The sequence below is a fragment of the Topomyia yanbarensis genome, chromosome 3 (genome assembly GCF_030247195.1).
Source record: "Topomyia yanbarensis strain Yona2022 chromosome 3, ASM3024719v1, whole genome shotgun sequence".
Classification (NCBI taxonomy): Eukaryota; Metazoa; Arthropoda; class Insecta; order Diptera; family Culicidae; genus Topomyia; species Topomyia yanbarensis.
The window spans coordinates 277,389,650-277,403,630 of NC_080672.1; the positions used below are offsets into that span (position 1 = coordinate 277,389,650).

Here is a 13,981-nt window from a genome sequence, read left to right on the forward strand (position 1 = left end):
TAGACATATTAAGAGGAGATAAAAAAATTGCATATAATTGGACAACCAGCAACAGTGATGCTAGAAAAAATGAATACTTTATCAAACGTCAGAGTATCAATCAATTTCTGATGCTTAATAACTTTTTTTTCAAGCATCATATCGTATCGTTGGCTTCGAGATTTTGTTTCTTCGTTGTATTTCCAATAAAAGCCACATAACGATTTATTTTTAGGAGGAAATGGGCGACTCCTGGAGAAATTATTTTGTGAAAGTTAATTTTCCCATGCAAAGTCTCATGTAAACTTTTAACAGAGGGCGCAAAAATATAGTTTTAGGGATCAAGCTAAGAATTTGCACAGTTGACTAGGACCCAAACGGTACATATAAAGTTGCTCGGAGCAGAAATCTAATCTTTGTCCCACCCTACTGTTTACACCCTTTCAATTATTGGGGCCCCTTACCTCAATAGTGCCCAGGGGCCCCGTGTCGTCTTAAGACGGCCCTGCATACGTTGGAGTAGAAAAATAAAGAAAGGTGGTAAAAAATAGCCAGCTGCTGACATGGCCATTGTCACTGTCGTGTTGACACTTCTCTCAGTAGATACAATTTTCCCAAATTGATGTCGTTCCTTTTTTGCAATAACATTTAGATTCTTTGTCTGAACCTAAAACAAATTTTCGACAATAGCGTGAATAAACGAAAATCGAAAGCATAATTCTGCTTACCGTACTTACGCCAGTCTCGTCAACATTCCAAATGCGACTGGGAGGGTACATATGGCTTGCAAAAACTTTGCAACACTCTTGCGGTTAAATCCTCTTGCACGTGCAAGTGATGGCGTCGAAGAAAATTTTTCATCCAGTCTGGTCCGGCAAGTTTAAGTCGCTGGTCAAACGGATGCTTGATGCCACTTTTTCTCCGCCATTTGCTAAGTTGCGCACTTCTCTGGCACTCAACCCATACAAGCATTCCCGCTACCGGCCTTCCGCTCCACGCTCAGGGATGCCAGGACCCAGTAAACTGTACTCACGGGCACGTTTTCGTCTCGAAGTGGTCTGGCGTAAACTTTTTTCAACGATGACCATGCGTTTCGTAAAACCGTACAACTCGCTCACGGAGTGCTTGCTGTTTCGACGCCATCTTCGATTGAACTAACAGCACCCGAACGAAAAGAAACATGCTACCCATTTCTAGAGAGTCCAGAGAGCAAATCTCTTGCAGAGAAAAAAATTTACGCTCTTTAATTGCTGAAAGGTATTGAAATTATTCTCATTTTTTATTGAACACCCGTTAGGAGCTTTATGAATGCGAATAGCTTAGTTTGGATCAGTAAACTGATAATAGTACTTTCATTTTCCTTTAAATAATTCGTTCCGCCATCATTATCCCTCACTCAATACACCCTTCTATCGGTAGTCACTAAAAGTAACGAAAGTAAGGAGCGAGCTGTATGCTTCATCTTATCCTCTAATTCTCTCTATCGCTGTCGAAACGTCAAAAAGAATTTTATCTAGACTTTCACCTCATTTCAATATTTTTTATGCTGAAATGGCAGTCCCTAAGTCTTCTGGTGGCCGGACACCTAGAGGCTTCAAACCTTATATCGCAGGCGCTTGTCATTAAATCTTTTATCGAACCTCTATACTTACTAACAAATATCCTTCCCTCGTGATACTTGTGGAATGTGCAATAGTATATACGAGCTCTAGCAAAAGCAAGTATCAGACTAACATTCCTTCCCTTTCCTTCCGCGATCTACGTTTGGGCCTGACGGGCGCCGGTATTGATCGATCCGACTTTTCAATTTTTTCAAAAATGTTCTAACACTTCTGCATTCTAAAAGACAGAAAAACGCGGTAATTGAAAAGTACACGTAATACCTAGCAAAAAGCCGCGTAAAACACATGAGTATATACAGAAACAACGTAAATTTTATTTGAAATTTACTACGCTTTGCCAACTTACACAAAAGCTTCTGGAATCGGTAGAAAATTCCGTTCTGTAAAATACGATGTTGGTTAACTCCACCGTACACTCAATCTCGGCTGCGTTGGATCCCACAACGGAACTGATGGGAAAACATTCGTATTGGCATATGACCGTGGAAACTTTTGAGATCCTAAATTTCCGTCATTATAAATAGATCACAAACTACTATTTTACTGATTGGTTCTGGTCAAGTGCAGTGTTTTTTTTTTATTTTTATTTTTTTTTTACGATGGAGAATGCAATTACGCACTTTCCCAGTACACGTACTTAGTAGTTGCCAAGCTACCATACGGAAGTGTACTGGCGTGTCGGGCTCGACCAAAGGGCCATACCGACTAAACTCCATTGGGCTCCGCCATCCCCAGGAACTACCATCCAGCATTATTTCGGGAGGGATGGCAGTACTTAACGTACTCACTCACTCTTGCATGATGTTCGCACTTACTCTAACCCTACATTCCTCTGCCACGCCACGAGGTATCAATAGCGATAGGTACCAGCAATCTACGCTACGTTACGACCCTCTCATCTCAGCATGGGCAGACCATACACCCGTCTTTTCAACCGTCTATTCACTCGCTCTTTCGCCGTGTTTCGGCGTGGTTATCGCGGTTGCCACCCTTGCCTCAGCATGAGCAGATCATTCACTCATTTCTCTGCGCTCAACCCTTTCCGCTCTAGCTAACCAATCCCAAACTAGTCATGCTTGTCATCTGCTGCTCGGCGCGCCATATTCCCTGCAACCTGCAGGCAATCTGAGTGGTTGCAGTCGAAACTGCGTTCCACTTCTCCACCGCTTGGCACATCCTCTGTTTAAGGGTATCAAGGGTTGTGTTCCAGCCACAGACGAGGAGCATTGCTCTTCTTTCGACGTCGAAAAGGGGACATACGAACAGTATGTGTTCCGCAGTTTCGTCAACACCTGGGCAATCAGGGCAGACAGGGGCCTCCGCGTGCCCAAACCTGTGGAGGTACTGTCGGAAACAGCCATGGCCTGACAGGAATTTTGTCAGATGGAAGTGAGCTTTCGCATGGGGTCTACCCACCCAGCACGATATGTTAGGTATCAACCAGTGGGTCCTTCTACCTCTCGATGAGTTATCCCATTCGCGCTGCCATCTGGCGACCGAGGTCACCCTGGTGCACTCGCGGACTCCCCTATTGCCACGCAATTCAAAACACTCTTCGTCTTTCTGGATGACCAGCCCGACTGACATCATGCTCGCTATCACGCAGGATGCATCGTGTGATACCGTGCGGTAGGCAGATATCACTCTGAGACACATCAAGCCATGGGTGCTCTCCAGTTTTCGAAGGTAACTGGTTACTTCCAGTGCTCTCGCCCAGGACGGTCCACCGTACCTAAGGATAGATACGACAACGCCTGCCAGTAACCAGGGACTTGTGGCTCGAGACGGGAAGAGTACTTCGATAATCCTCGCCAACCGGTCCGACGACCGTTCGGGGGGTGAGGAGCCCCCTTTGGTCTTTGCCATCACGATCCTGTAGACGTCACCCCACGGATTCGCGTTGGCACCCTCGCACAGGTTGTCAAAACACGTTCTCTTGCTGCTCTTGATGGCTTTATTAAGGGCCGATCTCGTAGCTCGAAACGCTTTATGGCTGTCCACTCTTACCTACTCGGTGCGGGCTCGCTGCATCCTACGCCTAGCTTGGAGGCAAGCTGATCGTAGGGCTGCAATCTCTGCACTCCACCAATATACCGGGCGTCTGCCGTTTCTTGGCAGGGTTTTGTTCGGCATAGTGGCGTCGCACGTGCGTGATAGGACAGCTACCAGTTCATCCCCGCTTAGACTGTCGGTGTTGGTCTCCAGTCCCAGGGCTGCGCGGGAAACTTCGCTGTCGAAGTGATTCGTCTTTCACCCGTGTACCTGGCAGGGATTACCCTCCCTCGGATGATTTACACCATAGTTGATCCTAAAACGTACTGCTAGGTGACCACTATGGGTGTAGCCCTCGTCTACCCTCCAGTCCATGTCTGGAACCAAACCTGGACTGACAATCGTTACGTCAATCCACGACTCGACCCTATTCCTACGGAATGTGCTAGCAGAATCATCATTGACTAGCACTACGTCGATTTTCGCAAGCGCCTTCAGTAGCGCTTGGCCCCTGCTATTTGTACAGCGGCTGCCCCTCTCCACTGACGAGGCATTGAAATCTCCCGCTATGACAAACGGCTTCCGACCCACCAAAGTCTGTCGATCATCTGGTTGAACTGTTTTATAGGCCACATTGGTGGGGCATAGCAGCAATAATAGAACACACCATTGATCCTGGCAATCGCGACACCCTCCGCAGAGGAATGTACTACCTCTTGGACCGGGAACCGTCCACGGACGTTGTACGGATTGTACGGGTCGGATAGGAGGGTGACATCTGTGCTCTAACCCGAGACCGACTGCCACAGCAGCTTCTGAGGAGATGCGCAGTGGTTAAGATTCAGCTGTGTGACGTTCACGGCTTCTTCTTACCAGCCTCTCCTAAGGGACACACAGGTCCGCCCATAACATGGTTACGGCCTTGCTTCTTGCTGGCGCATTTTGGTGCCCTGTCGCATTTTGTGTCCCTCCTCGCCCCAGCGACGACACAACTTGCTTCTGTCTGGGCCCTTACAGTCGTATAACTTGTGGCCTGGCTCCAGACACCGATACCACCGGTCTACTAAAGGCGGCCGGGGTATGCTTACTGGGCATACTGACCAGCCGATCTTCAGCTTCCCTTTTTCGATCACCAAAAGGTTTCCGAAACCGGTAGCTTGAAATAGGCTGCTTGCCAAGCATTCGCTCCCTCATGCGTACGAAGGTCCGCTCGATCTCTACGCCACACTGCTTCTTGACGGCCGAGACGACGTCTTCTGCGTTTGTGACCTCATCCAGTTGCTGACACTGGAGGGTCACTTCCACACCCAACGACCTCACCAGAGTGCCGTCTCCCAAAACCTCTTGCACCAACCTCCTATACGTCACCCCGCTGGATTGTGCACAACGTTTCAGCAGCAAGATCATTTCGCCAATCTTGGTGCGCTTAATGCTGCGCACATCCTGTCCTAGTTTCGAGAGGCTTTCGGCAGCCCGCATCGATTTAAGGACTTCGGAATAACTGTCGTTATCGGTTTTCACCAACAACGCCTCTCCTCTGTCTTTAACCTTCCGCTTGGTTCTACTGACCAGCTGCGATTCGCCATCTTGTGCCGGTGGCACCGGCTGGCTGGTACCTTGTCGCCCAACGCTTTGCGCCCGGTTGGTGACTTTCGCCTTTTTAGTCTGAGAAGTCGCCTTCTTGGGATTCTTCGCACCCAGATCCGCACCTTCCTAACGACATTTAGCCTTGGTTTGGCGTTGTCCCGCGCACCTTCACCTGGTGACTGCCTGGGTCGCTTCGCAATCTTGCACTCCATTAAGCTCTTTGTGGCCGATAAAGCGAAATCTATCGCCATCGTCGCTCCGCCGATAAAGGAGAAGGCCTCGGTTTGGACGCCTTTATCGGTTTTCTCTCTAGCCGCCACCCTTTTCATATAGGCATCCTGTTCTTGTCTTGCGACTCGAACAGCCTGGCGGAGCACCAGCAGGTTCTGTTTCAGTTCCTTACTGATGTTTTGCTTTCCGTTCGTAAACTCGATAATACTATCGAGTTGCTTGACTACCGCCCGCATCGCGGGTAGTGGTCCGCCAAGCGTATCACACCTGAAAATACCTCGGTGCTGTTGGTTACAGCCCCCGTCGCTCCGCAGTCACCCCCTCTCGGGGGAGACCTCGCCAAGCCCCCGTTGGCAAAGGGGTTCACCACCTTAGACATTTCCTCCTCGTCTCCAACGTTGCTCCCATTTATATTATTTTTAAATTCACTACTCATAATAGATCCCACGAGTTGCGCGAGAAAAAAAGGTCCGCCACGCCAGAGCTACGCATTAACGTGGTAAGGGACGCTTACTGTGGGGGGGGGGGGTGCACAGACACCCTACAGGCTCCGTTAACAATCGGGCGTCTTTTACACCACCCCCCCATCACTCATCCCTCGGCACGGGCGCTTCACGCCTTGGAATTGGGGTTATCCCGTTTGGTGGGCTCATACCACTGGAATGGGAGATCCGTAGCGCTATTGTATGCCCGCCATTACACACTCACCCTTCCCTGTCAGCATACGACCATGATCCCACCGAATTGGTTACCCGATCTTTCCTTCGTATCTCAGCTGGCACCGCGGGGAGGTAGGGATAGTAGTTACTGAACAAGAGGCTAAGGACCACCGTGGCGAACCACCAGGTCTATATTTCCCATTGCTCAGTCATTTGCCAGCCAGTCAAGTCAGTGTAACTGCATTTCATTTGCCAGCCAGTCAAGTCAGTGTAACTGCATTTTTATATACAGTTGTATATGATTTAATGCAGTACAAGTGTAGCTTTTATATAGTACTAGCTAATACCCATCGCGCGTTGCTGCGACTTTTAACGAAATAGGAGGAAAACACAATTTGTTCCGAAGCGCCATCTGGCGGGCTGATAACCTCCAACCCATAGCACACAAACACGCTCCATAACAAATACCTACTATGTGTAAATTTTTACGGAAATCGGTTAAGCCGTTTGGGAGTCTATAAATCATATACATACAAACTTTGACTTTTATATATATAGACTAGCTAATACCCATCGCGCGTTGCTGCGACACTCTGCGAAATAGGAAGAAAACACAATTTGTTCCAAAGCGCCATCTGGCGGGCAGATAATCTCCAACTAATAGCACACAAACACTCCCCATACCAAATACCTACTGTGTGCAATTTTTTACGGAAATCGGTTAAGCCGTTTATAAATCATATACATACAAACTTTGACTTTTATATATATATATATAGATAGATAGATAGATAGATAGTGAAGTTAAAAAAGAAAACCATTTTTTTAAATAATGTCATTTAGACATAATTCTATTAAGTTTACACATTACTATATAAAAACAATATAATATTATAATATCCCCGCTTGTATATGCATAAGTTAACTGTAAAATTTCTTTAGTTTTTTATAAGAAAAATAATAATTAAATATGTTGTCCACTAGTTTTAAGAAATTCAAAATTCGAAGCAAAAAAAAATTCACCTTTAAGCTAACGCAAACGTGCCTTATCAAATAAACGAATTGAATAAAAATGTTGCTCAGCACAGGAGCTCAAATGTTCAAAGGTTCAATGAATTCTCCATATGATTTATAGTGCTTCAAACTCATTCTGTCAGGAATTACGCCAAAGTGCTTCAACTAAACCATACGACTCTCCAACACACCTACTGCTAACTTACGCGGCACATAAAAAAACGGAAAATAATCAATACAGTTATCCCAGGTATTTGTTTTGTTGATCATTTTTTCGCTGCATGCGTGAACCACATTTCTTGCACCAGTGCGAATAAGAGTAGCTGTGCCAACAATTGTAAAAATTACGTTGATTCCAACAAGTGAGGGAATTCATTAGTGGCACTCGAAAACACTCTCTACGCAAATTTCATACATCCATTTATAACAACCATTACGAGCATTGAGATCACAATAGGTTCATTTACCCGAGCACCTCAGCATCCGGGATAGCTTATCGTCCAGTCCGGCGTTCTCTGGCCGGGTCGACATGGAACGCTGCAGCTTCAAAACAATCGATGACGTAAACAGAGTTCTCCGGTGGAATGAGAGAATGGTTTCCGAAATTTTCCAGTGCCCTAGAAATCAAGGAATCAAAACTCATGTACAAAATTCACCGTGGTTGGCTTCGGTCAGAGCTCACATCGGACGCATTTACGGCACATGCGGTGCAGCTGCCCATTTATATGCAGGTTGCAGCGTAACTCGTGGTGCCACAGCCAAGTGGAGTCTATCGAGCAGTGAAAATGGGAGGAGGCGATGTGTTTGTGCACATTTCTAGCAGGGGCTGAATAACTACCTGCTTCTATTGTGCGGCTTCGGCCCCGTTTTTCAATTGATTGGTCCGGCAAATACGCGTCGAATGAGTTTGGCACTTTCCGTGAGCTGCACCGGGCTGAACTGTATGGGGGAAAATTGCGGTTGCCGTTATGAATGGCTTTGTTCACCGGTGAAGCGCCTGCGAATGCAAACCGAGTTTATGGGGAGTGTGATGATGAGTACGTGTGCTCTGGTGACGACAGCCGGCACAATTTCGAAGGATGGTCTCAAATGCTTGATTCGATTCCGCTGCAGGCACCAGTACTGTGCAGAGGCGCAATTGGCGTATGCGTGATGTGACATCATCGATTAATGTCTGTGGGATTAGGGCTGAACTGACTGCTATATGGTGACAACAGCGGGCTCGAGTCAAACAATACACGTATGTAAGGGAAATTTTTTAAGCTTGTGTCCAAATGTCATGTGATTGCAATACATTTGCGTACACTCGCTGACAGATAGACAGATAGAGACAATAGACGCGCAACGACCATGTCTGGCGGGATGCAGTCTTTAATTAATAAAAGGGACACGATAAAAAATTTATATCTGACACAGGACTCAATCAGTGTTTTGTTATAGAAGTAAGGTGCAGGATTTGTATGCCCTAGCCCCAACTAGCAAGAATTCAAAGCAAATTATTAGAAAATAAATTTTCATTTCTTTTTCATTACTTACAATTTACCCTCTTAGTCTTTCGTTTAATTCCAGTATAATACAGTTGCTTTTCACTGTCAAATCACAGATATTAGCATTTGGACTACGACGTATGCTCTTCTTCAGTGTTACTTGATGGTGAAAGGCAATTGCTCTTCATTATTATTATAGTGGACTTAAACCGAAGACATCTAGTTTAAGAGGGTTAATAAATGGAAGAACTGCATAAAATAAAACCTGAAATCCTAAAGCAACACTTTTCTTTAAATATCAACTAAATAATCTATAATATAATTCTTCTAATACGTCATAACAGCGATGCCAATTCCAGTTTAAGCTGAATTCTCCCTGTTCTATGCTATATTCATCCTTTGTGAAGAAAACTTTGAGTAAAAAGGTAGTTTTTCTCCACTAAGGAAAAGATTCTTGAAAACCACATTTGCACGTCTTGCAAGACATCACGCTTGACTAGGGCTTTGCTCAGGAACACAATTAGTGTCTCCGCTTTTGAAGCTAGCATCAATTCTGTCATTAAGTTAGTGTGGGATTCTGATGAGACGAAGCCAAAACGCAAATTTAGCTAATTATTTATACGTTTTGTGCCCTTAACGTGCAAATGTGGTTTTCGATATGGGGGTGCACTCTGCAAATTCTACAAAAATGGTATGTAACGAAAAGTGGTCCAATTTTAAACGCATATAATTCAGCCATCTCACGATAAATTTTCAATTTTTTTCACAAATCGCCCCGAAATACTTCTAAGAATAGATTCCAATAGATAAACCCAAAGATTTTTGATATCATAGCATTAAAAAATTAAATAATATACAACCTTGTCAAAATATCGCGCATTAACACACAGAAGATAGCGCTTCCAAAGCCCTGTACGCAGTGATGCCACAAGTACAGATTTATCTAGAAAGGTACAGAATTTTTACATATTTTTGGTACAGATTCTGTACGGTACAGATTACAGAATTTTCTGAAAAAGTACAGATTGGTACAGATTTTTTTACACGACAGCAGCGTTGCGTTCCAGTAAACAGTGTGTAAATATTGGGTTTGGTTGCTAAGGGAATGGCGGCAAAAAGCTGAGCTGGATGTGGATCTGATACTGTCAGGATGCGAGAAGCCTGCTAGTTTGGTTTCTCGCACCTCGTCACAATGTCAGTACCTACATCATTTTTATACTAAACGGCATGTTACGGCGGGTGCGAGGCAATCCGCTTTTCAATAGCATACCGCTCGCCAGAATCTATTTAAATCAGCCTATTCGTCTTTTCGTTTACTGGGTATCATAACCATCAACTTCAGTTCAGTCAAAGGCGGCGCCACTCGATTAACAGCATTTTCTGACAAGACACATCTGTCAACATCAGAACTGTTTTCAATCCTATCTTGTGTTTCGGCTTTTCACGTTTTATTTTGATTTATTCTAGTTACACATCTATTAAAAACACAGATTTGGTAAAACATATCTCCGATTCAGCAAAATTTAAGGTGATTATGATATGATATTCTTGATCAAATATCTAACTCCGAAAATATGCATTGTTGCAGGTGATCTTGGACCCATGCTCAACGAGGACAGCTTTATGCTTAAACCCTCGTCATGAATTGCAGGAGTCGATCAACGGAACACACTATATTGTATAAAAAATTCCATATTTTTCAAAAGAAATTGAAATTTCAATTTTATTTTCAAATATGTAGTGCAATCCATTACGAAGTGCAGGTGGTAGTACCGAGATCGAGTACAACAAATATTGATATTGGCAGTTTATATACGCTTCCAGTTGCAACCGTTTAGGCCGAAAGATTTTTAGTTTTTTATCAGAATATTTGCTGCACCTGATAAGTTTGAACCGTTGCGGTTACATTGACCGCTGAGCATCACCCAATGAGCTGTCTATTGCGCATATTTGCTTAAATTTATTGGAATTGATGGGTCTTGTTTTTCTCAAGAGGTACTATCTGGTAGATCGCCAGTAACACGAAAATCGCTTGGACATGTCGTCGAACAGCTACTGAATAAAAAGATGTTTTTTGTGATACCCTTCCATGACTAAATTTTTTATGAAGAGCAGAGGAATATATACCACCCAGCGTATTTTGCTTATAGTATGGCTTTACTATTGATTGTGTAAAGCTATTTTGAACATATTGATCCTGTAGAATTCAAATTGGAATGATGTATTGATGCTGTCTTGTTAATATATTTATAGACGATATTCCAGTCTAGTGTAGGGCTTGCTTATCACAGCGTATTTTGCTTGACTACTCGCCTTACGCGATCATTAAAAGTGACATTACTTCTCAGTAATGACACTACTAACGCATCGTGTGAGGGTCCCAACCAGGTAAAGTTCAACCGAAAAATGAACAGGAATTCTGGCTGGTTCTAGTTAGTACTCCGGCTCCAGTGACAACCGATTCTAGCTAGAATCTGTTGTGTCACTGGAGCCGGTATACTAACTAGAACCAGCCAGATTTCCGGCTGAACTTTACTTGGTAATAGCTCACCGCTCGCCGGCTTCTAGTTGAAACAGCCTAGTCGTCGTTTCGTTGACTGGGTTTTCTCGATTGAAAGTATTTTCGAGAGAGTCTATGAACAAAGAGTGGCGAACAGATGAGATGTATCTACAACTTTCGAAAATATAACAATTACTCCTTTAGTTATTGTTTAGTAGCGTAACGTATCGTAAAATATTAAATGGACTAATCGATAAACAGCTATTAGTATGCTTCTTACATGCTCTTTAAGAGCATGTTCAGGAGTGTTTCAGTTCTAGATTCATAATTTTGACAGTTCTATTATATAAAACTGAAAATTTTAAAACTAGAACTTGCTGTCCCCAGCAGCAGTTGTAGCGGATGTTCTATTCAGTTTAAAATTCATGTCTCGCCATTCCTTCAGCGTTACTGCATTCAAATTTATTTTTCCCCAGCCTATCGGGTCTAAGTGTATGTGCTGAAAACTTTGCATGTATTTAAAACACAGTTCTAAACGTGTTTTAAAATCAGCAACAAATAGAACGGAGTCGTATAACAGTTTTAAATTTTGAAACAAAGCTGTTCGAAATAATAAAACAAAACGCTCTGCTGGGGACGTGAATGTTTCAGTTCCAGTTCTACTTTGAAACTCCTATACAAAATAAAACGCTCCTGAACATGCCCTAAAGTACTTGACAATAATGTACAATAGGTTCACAGATGGCAGCTCATTGGTTAAATTTGGCTTTAGTCTCGACGCGACACATTTTAAAATAGCGACTCTATTTTCCTTTACCCTTGAAATTCAAATATATATTCATTCAAGTAAATATTGGGCTTTTTTGCTGAATGGTTGTGCAAAAGTGAAGTGATGTCGCGCAAAACAACTTTGACTGATTATTTTGCCAGAAGGCAAACTGTCGAAAAATGTAAATTAGCTAAGATACGTTTGTAGTGATGTTATTATATTTTGATGTTTTCTAGTCAAGAACATTTCGAAGCCGAGTGAACGGCATGATGGGACATTCGACTCTCATGCTGAGGAAAATGCAAAGCAATTCGATGCGGAGATACTTAGTGACACAGACGCTGATAATGAAGATTCTGGACCAGCTCATAAAAAACTAAGAACTGGCACTGAAAAAAATCAAAAATACAAAAATGAATGAACTCGTGAGTCAGAATATCAATACTTTGAAAGATACGAGAAAGATGATTTCTTTGCATGGTGCAAAGTATGTCTCGATAAGCTTTGCATCAAGAGAGGTGGGAAATCAAATTTGAAAAAGCATCTTACTACTAAGCGTCACATTGAGTCTGCTTCAAAAGTAGTATTGGCAAACGATGATATCACCCTGGATGGTTTCACGAATGTTCAAGATTCTGACGAAATTATGGCAACACAAGCAGAATTAAAAATTTCTTCTTGGGCAGTCGAAAATAACATTGCTTTCAACTCTATCGACAAACTGACAGAAGTTCTCCGAACCATCGACCCTAACTCAAAGGTATTGGCTAAACTGAAGCTTGGTAGGACGAAGACAACCGCTATTGTTGGTGGAGTGTTAGCAGAAGAGTAACATGACGAACTGGTGAGCAAAATGAAGGAGCGTAGTTTCTCTTTGATCGTGGATGAATCTACGGATATCAAAGCCACAAAAACGTTGGCAATGGTGGTAAGGATTTGCAACGTGGGCGAAAAAGGTGACTGTGAAGTACATGATGTGTTTTACGCAGCCGTATCGCTTGGAGCTGCTGATCACAAAACTATTTACAACGCTATCATTGAACAATTCCGTAAGGACGGCATTCCTTACAAGAATCGATTAAAAGGTTTTGCGTCTGATGGTGCAGCTGTGATGATGGGTGGGTCAAACTCTGTGATGCGGCTGCTGAAAATCGATTGTCCTGATTTAGTAATCATCAAATGCACTTGTCATTCGCTAGCGCTATGTGCTAGCTACGCCTGCGGAAAAATTCCTGACTATCTCGAGCAGCTTCTAAGGGATATATACAGCTATGTATCAAACAGTCCGAAAAGAGCAAGCGAGTTCGATATGATTCAGGAAATATTAGAACTAAAACCTTTCAAAATGCTCCATCCATCTGTCACTCGATGGTTATCCTTGGAGGCAGTAGTCAAAAGATGTCTTGTCAGATTCTCCGAGTTGATTCTGTTTTTTAATTTTCAATACAATATTGATAAGAATCAAACCGCTAGCAGGATACTATCTTATTTACAAGATGCAATGACTAAGCCTCTCTTGCTTTTTTGGAGTATATTTTGCCACAAATTAACAGACTGAACCGCATGTTCCAGTCAGAAAAACCTGAATTCACGATGATGCACAACGAATTGAAAGAGTTTTATTTGACGATTCTTACTAATATATGTGAGGAATCGTACGTCAAATCGTTGTCTCAAGCCAATTTTAAAGATTTTGAAAAGCATCTCAAGGTTGGGAAATATATATATGTTGGAATGGCAGCCGGAAAGCGATTGAGTTTGTTAATGGCGAAAAGCAGCAAATTTTCTGGAACATATGTCGTAGTTTTTTCATAGAGCTGGTTAAGCAAATCCGAAAGCGTTTCGATTTCAATGATCCGATTCTTCAGGCAGCTGCTTGGTTGAATCCAACACAATTTTCTAGTTTACCAAGCGTCAGCGTGATTTTGGAGGCATTCCCTGGATTTTACGATGGAGACTTTCAAGAGTTAGAAAATGAAGTTCGTACCTTAAAAGTTAAGCTACTTCGCAATGAAATTGCAGTTTCAGAAAACGAACACGTGCAAGATTGGTGGACAAAGATAACTAGCATGAAAAAATTGACGGTTCCTTTGCGTTTCCAGCACTTCGATGTATCGTTTTTAACATTCTCATGATCTCTT

At 43.1% G+C, this 13,981-nt stretch overlaps 1 pseudogene; it reads left to right on the forward strand.

Annotated features, from left to right (window-relative positions):
* The first annotated feature begins 12,058 nt into the window (after window positions 1-12,058).
* LOC131687949 (uncharacterized) lies at window positions 12,059-13,655 on the forward strand (annotated as a pseudogene).
* The last annotated feature ends 326 nt before the right edge of the window (window positions 13,656-13,981 follow it).